The following is a 19,381-nucleotide window of genomic DNA, read 5'->3' as shown; positions in this document are numbered from 1 at the left end:
TTTTTTTGGTGGACTGTCAGCGAGATTCTCTCCTGCCCGTTGCAGTTTGCCGAAACACCGGCAGCACCTTAAAAGGGCAGGAAGCCTTGAACAAGAAAAATATTTCCAGGCATCAATGAATAGGCAAAATCTACCAAATTAGAACTGTCAATCCACTGAACCCGCTTCATTTATCATCCTGCTTTGGCCTTTTAGTTTTTTCCGCCGTTCTGTCTCCCTTGGCAACACTAGCCTGTTAAATTATGGAGTTAACAGCTGGAAGTTCGGGGTCACCCTTACGGACTGAACGGAGGTGTTCCGCAAAGCGGTCACCCAATCTGCATTTGGTCTCCCCAATGTAGAGGAGCAGCGAATACAGTATACTAAATTGCAAGAAGTACAAGTAAATCGCTTTGTGGAACACCTCCGTTCAGTCCGTAAGGATGACCCCGAGCTTTCAGTCGCCTGTCACTTTAATTCTCCGCTCCACTCCCACTCTGACCTCTCCATCCTCGGCCTCTTACACTGTTCCAATGAAGCTCAACGTAAGCTCGAGGAACAGCACCTCATCTTTCGATTAGGCAATTTACAGCCTTCTGGACTCAACATAGAGTTCAACAATTTCAGACCATAACCTCTGCCCCTATCTTCATTTCATTTTTTTCCCTCTCTCTCACATGGCAGCTGTCGATCATTCTGCCATTGCCATTTACACTTCATCTAGATTCATCTTTTGTTTCTTAACTTGTCCCATTACCATCTCCTTTTGACTTGCACCATCATCCCTTTTGTCTCTTAATCTCTCCTGCCTTCCACCCTATCACAAACCTTCCCTTTGTTCTTTCCTCCTCTCCCCCCTTTCCCTGCCCCTACACTTGCTAAAAAACCTGTTCCATCTCCAACTTTTTCCAGTTCTGACAAAGGGTCATCGACCTGAAACGTTAACTTTGTTTCTCTCTCCACAGATGCTGCCTGACCTGCTGAGTATTTTCAGCATTTTCTGTTTTTATTTCAGATTTCCAGCATTCGCAGTATTTGCTTTTGTATCAGTGTTGAGTGCATGGTCCTTCTCGGCCTCCTCCTGAGGTCCCCAACATCACAGATGGAAGTTTTCAGACGATTTGATTCACCCCACGTGACGTCAAAAAACTGCTGAGTGTAGTGGCCACAGCAAAGGCTACAGGCCCTGACAACATTCTGGCTGTAGTGCTGAAGGCCTGTGCTCACAACTAACTGTGCCTCTAGCTAAGCTGTTCCAGTACAGCTACAACACTGGCAACTACCCAACAATATGGAAAATTGCTCAGGCAGTCTTCTAGGTAGAAATGTCACCCAGTCCAGATAGGATGAATCCTAGGTTACTCATAAGAACATAACAAATAGGAGCAGGAGTAGGCCAATCGGCCCCTCGAGCCTGCTCCACCATTCAATAAGATCATGGCTGATCTGATCCTAACCTCAAATCTTCTATCACTCTCCATCCCACCCGAACCCATGTGATCTCCCGGGAGAGGCGAAAAACCAGATAAAAAACCCAATGGCCAATTTGGGAGAAAAAATCTGGGAAATTCCTCTCCGATCCATCTAGGCGATCGAAACTCTTCCAGGAGATCACTCTGTCCCTATATTTTCTACAGTACTTACCTTCTGTAAAGGCGATCTCCACCCGAGCCAGGAACAGGAATAAAACCATCTCCTGAAATCGAACACAGAATTAGAACACAAGAAGTAGGAGCAGAACCAGGCTACACGGCCCCTGGGCCCGCTCCACTGCCCACAGGGCCATGACCATTTCGAACCTAGACTCATGTCCAATTTCCTGCCCGCTCCCCGTAACCCTTAATTCCCTTTACTTCTAGGAAACTATCTATTTCTGTTTTAAATTTATTTAATGATGTAGCTTCCACAGCTTTCTAATTGCGGAGCCTCTGGCCACACTCTTCCAATCCTCCTTGGATATGGGGGTTGTGGTGTATGTGCCTTTAAGTGCAATTGTGGTGTATGTGCCTTTAAGAGCCCCAGGTGTGTGTAATGCCGGTAATTGCCACTTGGGTTATATAAGCCTGTGTATTGTGTATATCCTTTAGAACCCCCCCCCCAGACTTGTTTAGTAATTACCTATGAACCAACTCCTGTCTTCAGTGTCTTTATCTACACACGGACACTACAGTGGCGACGAAGTGGAAACGGACTTACCTGCAATTCGGCAGCACCTCAAGGACATCGATTCCTCCAGCGTCCAGAAGACTCAAGGAAGTAATAGAAACTGTGGTTTCACCAGCTGGCCAAGCTGGTGGCAGGTACTGCGCTAATCCTTCCTGGGCGTCAGGCTGGGGCTCCAGCGGCGGGCTCTACAGCTGAGACAGTCAGCGAAATCGGAGGTAGATATGGGTATCTCTACTTCATCGTTAGATGTATAGCGTGGTGGTGTAGGTTGTCCCTTTTCGGATGACTTGATGATTTGGTCAGCATAGCGCCTTATTATGCTTTCTCCGATGTCCACGGTATACATCAGTGGTCCTAGTCGTGTGCAGATAGTTCCAGGCTGCCATTTCTCGGTACGGTAGTCCCGGGCCAAAACCGGTTGGCCTATCTGGAAGGCCCTAGTTGGCCTTTCATTCATGCCCTGAAACTGCCGGTTCTCCACGTCCCTTCGGATGTTGGGCTTGACCAAATCCAGCCGGCATCTTAGGTTTCTATTGTAAAACATCATGGCGGGAGTTTGGTTTGTAACCATATGTGTTGCATTCCTATATGCAAATAAGAAGTTATCCACCTTGTGCTGAAGTTTTATGTCTTCATTACCCATGGCCTTTATGGCCTTCTTAAAGGTCTGGACAAACCTTTCAGCCAATCCATTGGTGGCGGGATGGTATGGGGCGGACGTGTAGTGCTTTACCCCATTGTTCTTTAAGAACTTTCTGAATTCTTCGGACACAAATTGCGGCCCATTATCAGAACATATCTGTTCCGGCAGCCCATTCCTGGCAAATATGGTCCTTAATACTGTGATGGTTTTTTCCGTGGTGGTGGAGGACATCTTTATTACCTCCAGCCACTTGGAGTGTGCATCAACTGCGATTAAGAACATTGAGTCCATAAATGGACCAGCAAAGTCGATGTGCACCCTTTGCCAGGGAGATGAGGGCCACTCCCATGGATGTAGAGGGGCCTGTGGCGGAGCATTTTGGACCTTCTGGCATCCTAGGCAGCTCTTGGTCATGTCCTCGATGTCTCCATCGATACCTGGCCACCATACAAACGCCCTAGCTAGGTTCTTCATTTTCACTCCACCCAGATGCCCCTCGTGAAGCTCCTTTAGCACTTTATCCTGGAGTTTGGGTGGAATCACCACTCTGGATCCACACATCAAGGTTCCTCGGCACACTGACAGCTGTTCTCCTCTTTGCGAGAATGCTGGCAACAGTGGTTCGCCATGTGCTGGCCATCCCTTTATTGTTAAATCGTAGACCCGTGAGAGAGTAGGGTCATTTCTGGTCTCCCTTTCAATGGCAGAATTTGTCACCGGTAGACATTCCACTATGGTAGAGTGGAATATCTCTACTGGGTCTACTGTAGGTGCCTCTTCTATCGTTGGCAACGGCAGGCGTGATAAACCGTCAGCATTCCCATGCTGTTTTGACCCTTTGTATTCAATGTTGTATTGGTGTGCCCCTAGAAAAAGGGACCACCTCTGTAGTCTTTGTGCTGTCATAATGGGGACACCTTTCTTAGGGTTGAATATGGAGATGAGGGGTTGATGGTCAGTCAGCAAGGTAAATTTTTGTCCGTGTAGGTAATGGTTGAATTTCTTCACTCCCCATACCAGGCTGAGTGCTTCCCTGTCTATCTGGGAATAGTTACGCTCAGCTGAGTTCAATGAGCGTGACGCAAAAGCTATCGGCCGTTCCGAGCCATCAGGGAATCTATGGGACAATACCGCTCCTATGCCGTAAGGGGATGCATCGCACGCCAGTCTGATTGGTAGTGATGGGTTGTAATGAGCCAAAACTTTCTCGGATGTGATTAAGTCTTTACATTTATGGAAGGCACGTTTACAGTCTTCGTTCCATTTCCAAATCACTCCTGTGTGTAGAAGATCATTAAGAGGGTGTAGAATAGTTGATAAGTTCGGTAAAAATTTATGATAGTAATTTATTAATCCCAGGAATGACCTCAATTGTGAAACATTTTCAGGTGCTGGGGCTTTTATAACTGCTTCAATTTTTTCAGGTGACTTATGCAACCCTTCCTTATTAATTATGTGATACTGGAACCCGATGAACCCGACACTGGCCTTCAAGCCGAATCAGCCTTGCCAGAAGAACCTACTACACCACCAGAAACTACTACACCCCCGAGGCGTTATCCGGACCGAGTCAGGAAGCCTCCTGAGAGACTAACTTATAATTAATTAATACAGCAATGTATATTATTTTGCATATAACATGTAATTAATAATTACTTAAAATATGATGTACTAGTTAGCTAGAAGGGGAGGAATTGTGGTGTATGTGCCTTTAAGAGCAATTATGGTGTATGTGCCTTTGAGAGCCCCAGGTGTGCGTAATGCCGGTAATTGCCACTTGGGTTATATAAGCCTGTGTATTGTGTATATCCTTTAGAACACCCCCCCCACCCCCCCCCCCCCCCACCCCCCCCACCCCCCCCCCCCCCCACCCCCCCCACCCCCACCCCCCCCACCCCCACCCCCCCACCCCCACCCCCACCCCCCCCACCCCACCCCCCCCACCCCCACCCCCCCCACCCCACCCCCCCCCACCCCCACCCCCCCCACCCCACCCCCCACCCACCCCCCACCCAGACTTGCTTAGTAAATACCTATGAACCAACTCCTGTCTTCAGTGTCTTTATCTACACACGGACACTACAGGGGTGGTGGCAGAGGACTGGAGGATTGCAAATGTTACACCCCTGTTCAAAAAAGGTGAGAGGAATAAACCCGGCAATTACAGGCCAGTCAGCCTAACGTTGGTGGTGGTGAATCTTTTAGAGACAATAATCCGGGGCATTTGGAAAAGTACGGGCTAATAAATGAAACTCAGCACGGATTTGTTAAAGGCAAATCAGTTTGACTAACTTGATTGAGTTCTTTGATGAAGTAATGGAGAGGGTTGATGAGGGCAATCTAGTTGATATTGTCTATATTGACTTTCAAAAGGGGTTTGACAAAGTACCACATAATAGACTTGCTAGCAAAATTAAAGCCCATGGCAGGGACAGTGGCAGCATGGATACAAAACTGGCTAAGGAATAAAAAGCAGAGAGTAGTGGTGAACAGTTGTTATTCCAGACTGAAGGGAAGTTCTCCAGGGGTCAGTATTAGGACCAGTGTTCTTTTTGATATATATTAATGACATGAACTTTGGTATACAGGGCATAATTTCAAGTATGTAGATGATACGAAACTAAGAAATGTAAACAATGAGGAGGACAGTAACAGATTCAGGTCATAGACAGACTGGTAAAATGGGCAGACACGTGGCAGATGAAATTTAACGCAGAAAAGTGTGAAGTGATACATTTTGGTAGGAAAAATGAGGAGAGGCAATATGAACTAAATGGTACATTTTTGAAGGGAGTGCAGCAACAGAGAGACTGGGATTGTTCTCCTTAGAAGAGAGAATATTAAGAGGAGATTTGATAGAGGTATTCAAAATCATGAAAGGTTTTGAAAGAGAAAATAAAGAGAAATTATTTCCAGTGACAGAAGGGCAGCAACCAGAGGACACAGATTTAAAGTGATTGGCAAAAGAACCAGAAGCAACATGAGGAAACATTTTTTTACACAGCGAGTTGTTGTGATCCGGAATGTACTGCCTGAAGGGGTTGTGGAAGCAGATTCAATAGTAACTTTCAAAAGAGAATTGGAGAAGGGACAAAATTTACACGGCTATGGGGAAAGAGCGGGGGGGGGGGATTAATTGGGTAGCCCCACCAAAGAGCCAGCACAGGCACAATGGGCTGAATGGCCTCCTTCTGTGCTGTATCATTCTATGATTCTGTGTCAAGTCCACAAAAAGCAGGACAAATCTAACCCGGCCATCAGCAAAGTGATGGACAGTGTCGTCGACAGTGCTATCAAGTGTCACTTACTCATCAATAGCCTGTTCACCAATGCTCAGTTTGTGATCCACCATGGCCACTCAGCTTCAGACCTCATTACAGCCTTGGACCAAACATGGATATGAGCCGAATTCCAGAGGTGAGGTGAGAGTGACTGCCCTTGATATCATTAGACTGAGTATGACACCAAGGAGCCCTAGTAAAATTGAAGCCAATAGGGGATCAGGGGGAAACTTCTCCAGTGTCTGGAGTCATACCGAGCACAAAGGAAGATGCTTGTGGTCATTGGAAGCCAATTATCTCAGCCACAGACATCACTGCAGGAGTTTCTCAGGGCAGCGCCTTAGGCCCAGCTATCTTCAGCTGCTTCATCAATGATCTTCCCTCCATCATAAGGTCGGAAGTGGGGCTTTTTGCTGATGATTGCACAGTATTCCACTCTATTCACAGTTTCTCATAGAAACATAGAAGATAGGAGCAGGAGTAGGCCATTCGGCCCTTCGAGCCTGCTCCACCATTCAATGTGATCATGGCTGATCATCCAAATTCAGTACCCTGTCCCTGCCTTTTCCCCATATCCCTTGATCCCTTTAGCCTCAAGAAATATATCCAACTCTTTCTTGAATATATTTAATGAACTGGCCTCCACCGCCCTCTGTGGCAGAGAATTCCACAGGTTCACCACTCTCTGGGTGAAGAAATTCCTCCTCATTTCAGTCCTAAATGGCTTACCCCTTATCCTTAGACTATGACCCCTGGTTCTGGACTCCCCGGCCATCGGGAACATTCTTCCTGCATCCAGTCTGTCCAGTCCTGTTAGAATTTTATAAGTTTCAATGAGATCCCCCCTCATTCTTCTAAACTCCAGTGAGTATAAGCCCAATCGACACAATCTCTCCTCATACATCATTCCTGCCATCCCAGGTATCAGCCTGGTGAATCTTCGCTGCACTCCCTCCATGGCAAGAACATCCTTCCTCAGGTAAGGTGACCAAAACTGCACACAATACTCAAGGTGCGGTCTCACCAAGGCCCTGTACAACTGTAGCAAGACATCCTTGTTCCTGTACTCGAACCCTCTTGCTACGAAGGCCAACATACCATTTGCCTTCTTAACCGCCTGCTGCACCTGCATGCTTACCTTCAGCGACTGGTGCACAAGGACGCCCAGGTCTCTTTGCACTTCCCCTTCTCCCAATCTATTGCCATTCAAATAATAATCTGCCTTCCTGTTTTTGCCACCAAAGTGGATAACCTCACATTTATCCACATTATAGTGCATTTGCCATGTTTCTGCCCAATCACCCAACCTGTCCAAATCGTACTGGAGTTTCCTGACATCCTCCTCGCAGCTTACCCTCCCGCCCAGCTTTGTGTCGTCTGCAAATTTGGAGATATTACATCCAATTCCCTTGTCCAGATCATTAATATATATTGTGAACAGCTGGGGTCCTAGGACCGATCCTTGCGGTACCCCACTAGTCACTGCCTGCCACACGGAAAACGACCCATTTATTCCAACTCTTTGCCTTCTGTCCGGCAACCAGTTCTCTATCCAAGTCAATACCTTGCCCCCAATCCCATGTGCCTTAATTTTGCACGCTAATCTCTTGTGTGGGACCTTATCGAAAGCCTTCTGAAAGTCCAAATACACCACATCCACTGGTTCTCCCCTATCTATTTTACCAGTTACATCCTCAAAAAATTCCAGTAGATTAGTCAAGCATGATTTACCTTTTGTAAATCCATGTTGACTTTGTCCGATCCTGTCACTGCTTTCCAAGTGCTCTGCTATTACATCTTTTATAATAGACTCTAGGTTCTGGAAGATGACCAGTAATGCATCTACTATCTCTAGGGCCACTTCCTTAAGTACCCTGGGATGTAGACCATCAGGCCCTGGGGAATTATCAGCCTTTAGTACCATCAATTTTCCTAACACCATTTTCCTACAAATACTGATTTCTTTCAGTTCCTCTCTTTCATCAGACCCTATGTTCCCCGGCATCTCTGGGAGGTTATTTGTGTCCTCCTTTGTGAAGACAGAACCAAAGTATGTATTTAGTTGGTCTGCCATTTCCTTGTTTCCCATTATAAATTCCCTTGATTCTGACTGTAAGGGACCTACGCTTGACTTCACTAGTCTTTTTCTCTTCACATATCTATAAAAGCTTTTACAGTCAGTTTTTATGTTCCCAGCAAGCTTACTCTCATATTCTATTTTCCCTTTCTTAATTAATCCCTTTATCCTCCTTTGTTGACTCCTAAACTGCTCCCAATCCTCAGGATTATTGCTTTTTCTAGCCAATTTATATGTCCTCTCCTTGGATCTTATGCTATCCCTAATTTCCCTTGTTAGCCACGGTTGAGTCACCTTTTTTGTTTTATTTTTATGCCAAACTGGGATGAACAAATTCTGATAATGAAGCAGTCCATGCCCGCATGCGGCATGACTTCGCCAGCAACATCCTGAAGGTAGGTCCAGGGAGAGGGATCTGGAGCGGGCAGTGGGGGGTGGGGGCACGATCACGATGACTGTGAATTTGGGGGAGCACCCCTGCTCCTCATGGCTCCAGTTCCTTTGGTTGGTGATTGCTGGGGCCGCTGAAGAATTCCTAGCAGAGCAGGCCCAGCTCCTGCTTCGCTCATGTACACTAATTTTACAGAGAGGTCCTTCAACAGGTGTTAGGCCCTGAATTAACAAATGCAAGCAGCCTGTTTGAGGTGGCCATCCCAAACAACTGCAAAGCTGCCTACACCAATAGGACCACAGATGCTGATCGGGCATGGGACCTTGCACCCCAAAATTTGTCCTTTTTGCCCCCGTTTTCCATCTGGTGGACAAATTTCTGCCTCATAGTACCTGCAAGGTTAATTAAAGCTAGAAAGAAAAGATGGCTGAAGAAAGAAGACAACAAGCATGAACTACAACTTACTGCAGACTTCATCCAGAGATGAACCCAGAGCATCGGAGGAAAACCATCCAACATTGCAGCCAACATGCTACCCAAGAAAGACTTGCATTTATATAGCACCTTTCATGACCTCAGGACGTCCAACATCGCTTTACAGCTATACGTTTGGAGTGTAGTCACTGTTGTAAAGTAGGAAACATGGCAGCCATTTTGCGCACAGTTAGCTCCCACAAACAGCAATGTGATAGTGACCAGATAATCTGTTTTTAGTGATGTTGATTGAGCGATAAATATTGGCCAGTTCCCCTGCTCTTCTTCGAAATAGTGCCATGGGATCTTTTACGTCCACCTGAGAGAGCAGACGGGGCCTTGGTTTAACGCCTCATCCGAAAGACAACACCTGAGACAGTGCTGCACTCCCTCAGTACTGCACTGGAGTGTGGGCCTAGATTTTTGCGCTCAAGTCTCTGGAGTGGGACATGAACCCACGACTTTCTGACTCAGAGGCAAGATTCTATGGAAAGACTTTGCATGATTATATGCTCAGGCCTTAATGCTAGATGCCTACAAGTGATATGTTGAATATAGATTGTGAACTTAACTTTGTTAAATTCATACTATAATTTTGGATATTGGACTGAATAAATCAAATTCCCTTTTTATTACATGGTATTCTGGGAATTATACCATGTTTTTCAGTTCAAATTCTGCAATTTTCCAGTTCTCTCTGAAAATCATAATATATGTTCCTATTTAATTTTTATCTCACCTTTCAATGCATTTGGGATGATTCTGGTTATTGCAGTCGTGTAAATGTGGGACCTGGGATTTGGCAGCAGTGGGAGGTGGAATGTGGTTTTGGGGTAATTCCTGGGATCTGGCAATAGTGGAAAGTCAGACCTTTCAAGCAATGGGGAGGAGTCACAGGCTCTGTCAATATTACAGGTGGAGGGTCCTAGGTGATAACAACAGTGGGATTGGTGCTGGGGTCTACAGTATGGAAGATCACTGTAGGGTACATCAGGACTGTGGGGTGGGGGGATCCTTTAGGCCTGATAGCAGTGAGAGATGTCCTGGGGTGTAATACCAGCGGAGGGGAGGGGGAGGGACAGGAAAGGAATCCTAGGGTCAGGAAGCACTATAGAGATGGTTCCTTAGTCTTTGTGCTGTGAGTCCCAAAAGCCAGCAATGTGGGTGGTGGGGACTGTCCAGAGTCTGTGGAGCACTAACGGTGAGGGCTGCCAGTGAGTGACAAAAATTAAGCATTTTTGTCCATGATGGATTATTTGTTGTATTGTTTCTTGCTGATCACAGAAGACACATTTAAAATTGATTACTACTAGCTAAATCTGCAGGCCACAAATCTTACACACACCAGTCATGTATGTCATAGTTTACATACTATTTACAGCACAGAAACAGGCCCATGACGGTCTGAAGGTTATTTGTGTGGTACAATAGGGGAGTTTATATGCTATTGTCTATTGAGTGCACAGCCATTGCTGTAATTCTGTCCAGCAGCTTCCCTGATAGTTGGCTGGAAAAGTGTTAATTTCCAGTTCTGATGAAACAGGAAATGTTTATATGGAAGGTCTATTTATTTGGGCAGATGTTGCTTTGAATGCTGTGACTGCCTGACCATCTAAATGTAATGAGAAATACCTATTTTTTCCCCCTTTGATCTGATCTATATTCAAAGGAATTTGGAATTATATCTTGGCTGTATTGCAACATGAAGTCAGTCAGACTGAGGCCATCAGGAATATAAAGCTAGTCAGAGGGCACCATGGCAGCATATAGCCAACATAAGAAGCAATGACTACACTCCAAGGGTCAATTTTACATTGAGGGGTAGTGTTCACTAAATGTCTAGTGGTTTATAGCCAGACCCTGAGTGTATATCCTTCCTCATTCTCAAGTCGATATATTCCAGTAAGCCGCAATAGAGTGATAAGGGTTCTCTGTCCAACCCTTGGGTCTCACTACATATACCTAGATATTAGGCAGGTGAAGACACATTGTGATTCATAGGGGACACGAGGTTCTTACAAATCCCAGCATGTGATGCTGAATTTAACGAAATATCTAAATTCCACCCTTCCCTTGCCTTCACATGGTCTATTTCCGACTCTTCCCTTTCCTTCCTCGACTTCTCTATCTCCATTTCTGGGGATAGGCTGTTGACCAATTTCTACTATAAGCCCACTGACTCCCACAGCTACCTTGATTACACTTCCTCCCACCCCGCTTCCTGTAAGGACTCTATTCCATTCACCCAGTTTCTCCGTTGCATCTGTTCTGATGCCACCTTCCATACTAGTACTTCCTGTAAGGGTTTGGGGCTTCTTTAAACTGGTTTAAAGTAATTTTCCTGGTCTTGCAGCCTTTGCCTGCACTCAGACCAATTTTAAAATAAAACCAATTTTAAAACAGCGGTTTCGAATCGCTACCCCACCTTCCAGTTCTGACTGCAGGGCTTATAATTATTGATATTAAAACAGACACGTAGTTTGGATGAGAGAAAAAAATCAAGTTTTATTAACTAAAAGAAACTATAATCAAAATATCAAACTATCCCACACGAACACAGTAATTACAGTAAAACTATATAACAGGGGTTGCAGACGGCGAAAACGAGGGATACAATGGCTACAATGTTATTTAAACAATCTTAGCAATACCCTTAAGTCACCACCCCTTAACTCCTGCTAGGTTGCCTTGTTGAGGAGTCAGAACACCCTGCTCACCTTTGGTCCAGCGAAGTAAGCGAGTGAGCTAGCTTCCAACCGCTATCTTTATACCTGGTGCAGCCCCTGCCTTGCAAGGGCTGTGTGCAAAATTCCCCACCCAAAAGGGTCCAATACACAAGAGAAAGCTGTGATTGGCTAGCTCAAAGTGGTTAGACTGGGTTAATGTGTCTTCCAGAGCTCCCTGGGCTGAAACAAAAGAGAATGCAGCAGCCCTATTGTCCAGTGCTGGGTGATTTAAAACCCATTCAAATGGTAAACGCTTCCCATTCAAGATACAAAAGTCTCTTCTGCAGTTTAGATGTATCCACTCGATATACAAACAAATGCTAATCGCATTCAATTGCTTTGTAAACAAAGCATTGTCCTTTGTCTTCAGCCATGTGGTGACAGCCATTTTTATCCCTGGAAATTTAAAGGCACAATGCCCAGGGATTCTTTAATCAAAAAAATTGATCTTCAGAACTGTAAATTATTGCGAATTCTTACAGTCCGCCCTTGGATACTTCCAGCTTGCTTGTAGTATCCTCTTGAAGAAATGAGCAGTAATTTCTGTCCCCCCACAAACAACCATCCCCTGTATTTACCTAATAGCTATCTGCCACTGATCCCCGTCCCGTCTATTCCCCTTAAATTCAAGAAAAAAACCATGGTACGGTTGGCATCTTACAGATACTTCAGTTTTCAATAAGGGGTCTCATACCCCTACACGCTTGTAAAATTATACAGTGTAAACCAAATTTACAATCACTTTTTTTTCCATAAGTTATTACAAAAATGTTGCAATCTTAGTTACACAATGTAATCAAAATGATCCCAAGCACGGAGAGAGTCCTACGCCTCTGCTCAACTTGGAGTTGTCACAAACTGGTCCCAAGCACGGAGAGGACCTTACGCCTCTGCTCAACTTGGGGCTGCAACACAAAATACAAAAAATCATTAAACAACATGCTTAAATGAACCCCGATCATCACGTGCCGATGATGGGTCGCGAAATTCGAGTGGGTATTGCTCCTCCCACTCGGGCAGTAAAAGTACCTTCCACCCCCCTTTGATCGTCTTAAACTTTAAAACAGGCAGAATGGATTTGCCGACCAGCCTGCTCCGCCAGCCCCGAACCGTTCCCTTGTCCCTTTGTGGAGGTGGGGTACCCCTCACGTTTAAATTGCCTTGGCACAGACCGAGACCGGGGAGTATGGGATCTTACGACTCCCAGTCTCTCCCCCTCCCGTCTTCCCTCGCCTGGCTGCAGAAAATGATGGGTGCCTGTGTGGCGGCTCTCCCTGGCCCCACACTGATCCGGCCACCCACTCATCCTTCCCAGCCACACTTATCCTCTTTGCCCGTGGGCCCCCGGGTGAGTTCCTCCCTCCCCCGACCGCACCCACGCGACTCTTGGGTCTCTCCCTCCTCTGTACAATCTTCCCGGGCCATCACCACCCACCCCCGGGGAACGCTTCCCTATCACAAGGCGCCTGCACTTCCCCATCGTGACTCCTCGACAGCGAGGTCTCCCGCAAGTGAACTTCGGTCAGGATAGTGCTGGGTTGGGGGCCGTGCCCCACCCAGCTGGAGCCATCTCCTCCCCGTAGGAGGTGTAGGCAAGTTCCTCCGGACTCTGTCCGGTTTTTCCCGAAGACCGCTGCGGGGTCTCCTGGATTCATCCAGTGGCGAGGTGATCCCCAACATTCCGTATCTTCATTCGATGTCCAGCTCGGGCTGGGCGAACATGGCTGCTTCATTTTCCAATCTCCTGCAAAAACTTAAAAGGACATGCAGCCAGGTCTCACTGACCTGCTGCCTTAGGTGGAGACATAGTCGGGTCCCTTGGCCTCGGACCAAAATACAAACATTCGGCACACATGTAAACTTAAACTCTTTGCACTTTAACTTGAAACTAGTTAAATCAACAAAACTTAAAATCCACCTTAAAAAATTATACACACACATAGCTATAATATAAATGCCGCCCGTCTCCGGGCGGCCAGTCTAATCTCTGGCACTGTCGCAGATTGCTGCTGGCTGCAGCGAAGCTGGACTGCCTCCTGTCTCTGGTCCCCCGCAGCTTATGGCTGTTGAGTGGGGACCCCTGTTCTCTGGCTTCTCCCTGGCTTGGAAGACCGCCCTTCTCCACTGTAAAGTGGGTGACCATGCTTTCTTAGGCTGGGGCACCCGCTGAGACCTTCTGAGGGGTGTCTCTATGGGGGAAACTTTGGCTGGCGGACCCTGAGCTTGGGTCACAGCCCCAGCTGGCTGGGAACCTTCTCCCCCATGTCCAAATAGCCCGCACTGTACAATGTACCTGGCAGCCTGCCGGTGCAAATCTCTCTGGGTTTGTCTGCTTTTCCCTGGAAACAAGTCACAGTTCCTGTTTTTGTAGGCTGTGAACTTGAACTTGCATGGACAGCAAACTCATGTTCCCTCACCCAGGTGGCTTTAGCTGGGGAATCTTGGACCTGCCTTTTTCCTGGGGTCAAAACTATCCCGTGTGCCTCCCTTGTCCCGGATTTCTGCTACTGGACCTGCTCTACAGGGGTCCCAGAACTCTCCTTTCCTGTTCCCTGGCTTAAACAGCTTACTCTGAATATGAATGGCTCCTCCCCCCACACAAGCCACAGTGCTTGCCTGTGTACTCGAACATGCTGTGGGCTGAGGATTCCTATTCTCAGGCTCACTCCTCACGGGCGGACTGTACCTCTGTTGTTGGAGAGGGTACACTGGTCCTGGTCCCCGCCTGCCTAGCGGGACCTGCTGGTGATCTCCTACCACCCCATTGTCCACCCCTCCTCGCTGCCAGAGCTCCTCAAGACTCGGAGCTGTGGGCTGCGGTCTTGGGGTCTCTAATTCCCAGTCCAGCACTGTTCTGGGTGCTGCCTGTGGGATGGTTCTACTTGGACTGCCAGTAAAATCCGGCTGACCTGCCTTCGGGCTGATCATGCAAATCATTCCCTTTGATGCCTTTCAAGTTATGTTAAGGCTTTCTATCTCTGCCCTACAGGGGCCATGATCTGCTTCACCAAACCTGACATTCTCTTCCCGCAGTCTCATCTCATTTTCCCTGGCCTCAGTGATTTGTTACTTTAGGAATTCTATCTCGTTTCTCGCATGGCTCTCTCTCTCGCTAGCTTCTTGGGTGAGGTGTGCATTCTTCTCTTGTAGCCTCGTCTCTCTGTCCCTCGCCTCTGTGACTTCCTGCACAAGGCGCTCTATAAATGCCTGGCATTTCGTGACCTCTAGTGTGAGGCGTGCATTCTCTTCCCGCACCCTCATACCACTAGCTCTGGCCTCATACACCTCTCTGAGGCGTTCTACCTCCGCCTGGCATTTTTCAAGCTGGGACTCCCGATTCTTGGCCTCTTTAAACTCCTCCTGCTCTCCCATCTCACCCTTCCTAGCCCAGCCACCTATACCCCGATAGGTCAGCTTACACACTGCCACTACCTTCCGCAGGGCTGCCCACAGACTGAAAGCAAGAAAGACAATAACTGATGCTTTCTCTAGATCCAGGCCACTTATCATATCAAAAACAGCCTGCAGTCCTGCCGCGGTCTCCATTGTAAGGGTTTGGGGCTTCTTTAAACTGGTTTAAAGTAATTTTCCTGGTCTTGCAGCCTTTGCCTGCACTCAGACCAATTTTAAAATAAAACCAATTTTAAAACAGCGGTTTCAAATCGCTACCCCACCTTCCAGTTCTGACTGCAGGGCTTATAATTATTGATATTAAACAGACACGTAGTTTGGATGAGAGAAAAAAATCAAGTTTTATTAACTAAAAGAAACTATAATCAAAATATCAAACTATCCCACACGAACACAGTAATTACAGTAAAACTATATAACAGGGGTTGCAGACGGCGAAAACGAGGGATACAATGGCTACAATGTTATTTAAACAATCTTAGCAATACCCTTAAATCACCACCCCTTAACTCCTGCTACGTTGCCTTGTTGAGGAGTCAGAACACCCTGCTCACCTTTGGTCCAGCGAAGTAAGAGAGCTAGCTTCCAGCCGCTATCTTTATATCTGGTGCAGCCCCTGCCTTTCTGCCTTGCCAGGGCTGTGTGCAAAATTCCCCACCCAAAAGGGTCCAATACACAAGAGAAAGCTGTGATTGGCTAGCTCAAAGTGGTTAGACTGGGTTAATGTGTCTTCCAGAGCTCCCTGGGCTGAAACAAAAGAGAATGCAGCAGCCCTATTGTCCAGTGCTGGGTGATTTAAAACCCATTCAAATGGTAAACGCTTCCCATTCAAGATACAAAAGTCTCTTCTGCAGTTTAGATGTATCCACTCGATATACAAACAAATGCTAATCGCATTCAATTGCTTTGTAAACAAAGCATTGTCCTTTGTCTTCGGCCATGTGGTGACAGCCATTTTTATCCCTGGAAATTTAAAGGCACAATGCCCAGGGATTCTTTAATCAAAAAAATTGATCTTCAGAACTGTAAATTATTGCGAATTCTTACATTCCGATATGTCTTCCTTTATCCTCAACCGAGGGCCCTTCCACCGTGGTTGACACGGCCCTTGACCATGTTTGTCCCATTTCCCGCACTCTGCTCTCACCCCTTCTCCTCCCTCCCAGAACCACAATAGGGTTCCCCTTGTCCTCACCTTCCACCCCACCAGCCTCAACATTCAACGGATCATCCTCCGCCATCTTCTGCATGATGCCACCACCAAACACATCTTCCCCTCCCCTTTCAGCATTCCAAAGGGACCATTCCCTCCACGACATCCTAGACCATTCTTCAATTACTCCCAACACTCCCCCTCCCTTCCCACGGCACCTTCCCGTGCTAGCCCAGGTGATGAAACACTTGCCCTTTTACCTCCTCCCTTCCCACCGTCCACGGCCCCAAACATTCTTTCTAGATGAAACACCTATTTACTTGTACTTCTTTCAATTTAGTATACTGTATTCGCTGCTCATGATGCAGTCTCCTGTAAATTGGGGAGACCAAACATAGATTGGACGATCACTTTGCGGAACACCTCCATCCAGTCCGCAAGCGTGACCCAGAGCTTCTAATTGCTTGTCATTTTAATTCTCTGTCCCACTCCCACTTTGACCTCTCTGCCCTCGGTCTCCTACACTGTTCTAATGAAGCTCGAGGAACAGCACCTCATCTTTCGATCGGGCACTTTACAGCCTTGAGTTCAACAATTTCAGATCATAACTGCTCCCATTTTTCTGACAACAGCTGTTGGTAATGATTCTGCTATTGCCATTTACACCTCCTCCAGACCCATCTTTTGTTTATGAAAGGTCATCCAGCTGAAATGTTAACTGTGTCTCTCTCCACAGATGCTGCCTGACCTGCTGAGTATTTCCAGCATTTTCTGTTTTTATTTCAGATTTCTAGCATCTGCTGTATTTTGCTTTTGTATTCGTGTGCTTTCTTGTTATGTATGCTACAGGAAGTAGAGATTTAAAATTCTGGATTTACTTATCTATTCAATCATGCACATTCTGCAAAATAAATCAGGTTCTTGATTTTACCAAAATATTCATCAGTTCCATCTTTTGGAAGATTGAAGAAGCGCACGAGGGCTTGTATAAGGATTACACTATTCAGTTCATATAACAAAACAATCTTATTGTTACAGTCCCCAGGTTATGCTATCATGTCTGGGTTGTGGCTAGTGAAAATAAACTCCTGATCATGATATAAGGCAGGCCCAAAAATCTGTAATAGGCCCATACAGCCACCAGAATCATTATCAAACACATTTTTGGCATTTCGATAAAGCGCATCAGATTCTGCACAGATCAAGGGGCACCTCTATACAGCTCCACTCGGGTCTCCAAGATCATCACGTTTCATACCTTTGCTAAACAGGCATAAGCATATAGCAGGTGAAACAAGAGACACCAATCCACAGCCAAATGCTAAGCAAGATAAAAACATAGGGCCAGAAGAAATTCCCACTGAACCACCTTAGCAGGCAGCAAAAGCCATATGGCAGGCTTTCAGTGGCCAAACCTTCACCTAAGTGTCCAATGCATTAACAGTCCTCCACTTGCGCAGAATACAGTCACCAAATGTACCCTCACCAACATTGCCTCTGCACTAACTGGCCTGCAATGGCTCATTTTATGTTACAATCTTGTTTTATATTATCCCAAGAAAACTGTCTGGCTACAGTTGATATAAAATGCAAATATACTACCGTAACCTGTGCATGCCTGTTACTTTCCACTTGGTGACAATATTTGTCACATGCATTCTAGAACCTATCCCTACTGCTGCTTCTAGGTATTGTCCCAGAGACAAGAGTAAGTGAGGTGGCCTGCAGATGAGTGTTTGCAAGTCTTTTGGGATTGAAGTGTCCCTATTCACCTTTTTATGTGCTACTAAGTCCTGCAAGCAGTCTTGAGATGTTGGTAGTTTGAAGTGCAAATTGACCAGTTACAGGCAAGTAACCACCATGTATTGCAGCATGTGTACAAATAAATGAACATGTATCAGTCTAGTTTTGATAGGCTTGCTTTTTTGGACATTTTTCCAATTGTAACAAGGTGAATTTGCCCACTTACTTGATACAGTGCAATACTGGCTAGCCTTACCTTGGCAGACTTCCTGAGTCTATCAGCCTTTTCATCATCTGTTTCCAGGTGCTTTTGATTGTTGGGAGATTTAAATTTACCTTGACAACCATATCCTGTTACACAGCTAGCATATTCTCAGAGGAGAATGCCATGTGAAGTCAAAGGCAGCAAACCTCCTTTGCTTCACTTTTTCGAACAGGACTTCCAAGCATTCAAAGAATGAAGCAGAAATGCTCCTTTCCAGCACTTATTTCTTCTCCTCTTCCAGCCCCAGAAGTCTACTGTTTAAATAGCAACTGCAGCCTTTAAGTATTGCAGATGCAGACTATACGGCCTTCTTCCTACTCAGTGAACTGCTACAAGCAGACCCAGTCCTGATTTGGATCTTGTCATGAATATGTAATAGGCCAATCTCAGGAAATCCCTTGATTCATTATCATCTGTGCTTCTATCACCTCTTGCAATATCCCATCCCCTTAACACATGCCCAATCCATTTAATATGCATTTTTCTGATATCAAACTGCATTCTTATATCGCCAACAGCTTATTACGTTCCTTATCTATCCACTTTACTTTCTCCATGCCGCTCCAAAACCCCATTGCAAAGCTCTTTAGAAGTCTGACCTCCTCTTTCCTCAGCATGTCCATTTCAGCACCACTGGACATCAAACTCTTCACCAATCTTGTTAATTTCGAGTCAATATCCTTCCTTCTATTTAAAGCAACTTTTCCTATTATAATTCTAGTTCTCACCTCGTCACATCTACCACCTTCAGTCATTAAACTGCCCAGATATTTAAATTGTTACACCTGATCCAACTGTTCCAAGTTTATTAAAATGCTCACTCTTTCACCTGTATTTCTAGAAACCTTCATAACTTTGGCCTTGCCCACTTTGATCTTCATTTCATAACCCATTACTGCAGCATTCAGGCTATTCACAACTGTAGTAGTCATGGTACTTTCTAGAAGACTTTGTCATCAGCAAATTTGACAGCTTTCACTAACTGACCTCCAATGTTCACTCCTACCTCTATTTACTATATCAGAACATGAGTAGGCCATTCAGCCCCCCCAGCCTGTTCCGCCATTCAATG

Source organism: Somniosus microcephalus, chromosome 13 (genome assembly GCF_052327205.1).
Source record: "Somniosus microcephalus isolate GS21.2 chromosome 13, FLI_Smic_1.0, whole genome shotgun sequence".
Classification (NCBI taxonomy): Eukaryota; Metazoa; Chordata; class Chondrichthyes; order Squaliformes; family Somniosidae; genus Somniosus; species Somniosus microcephalus.
Note: the sequence above shows the minus strand (reverse complement) of the source record.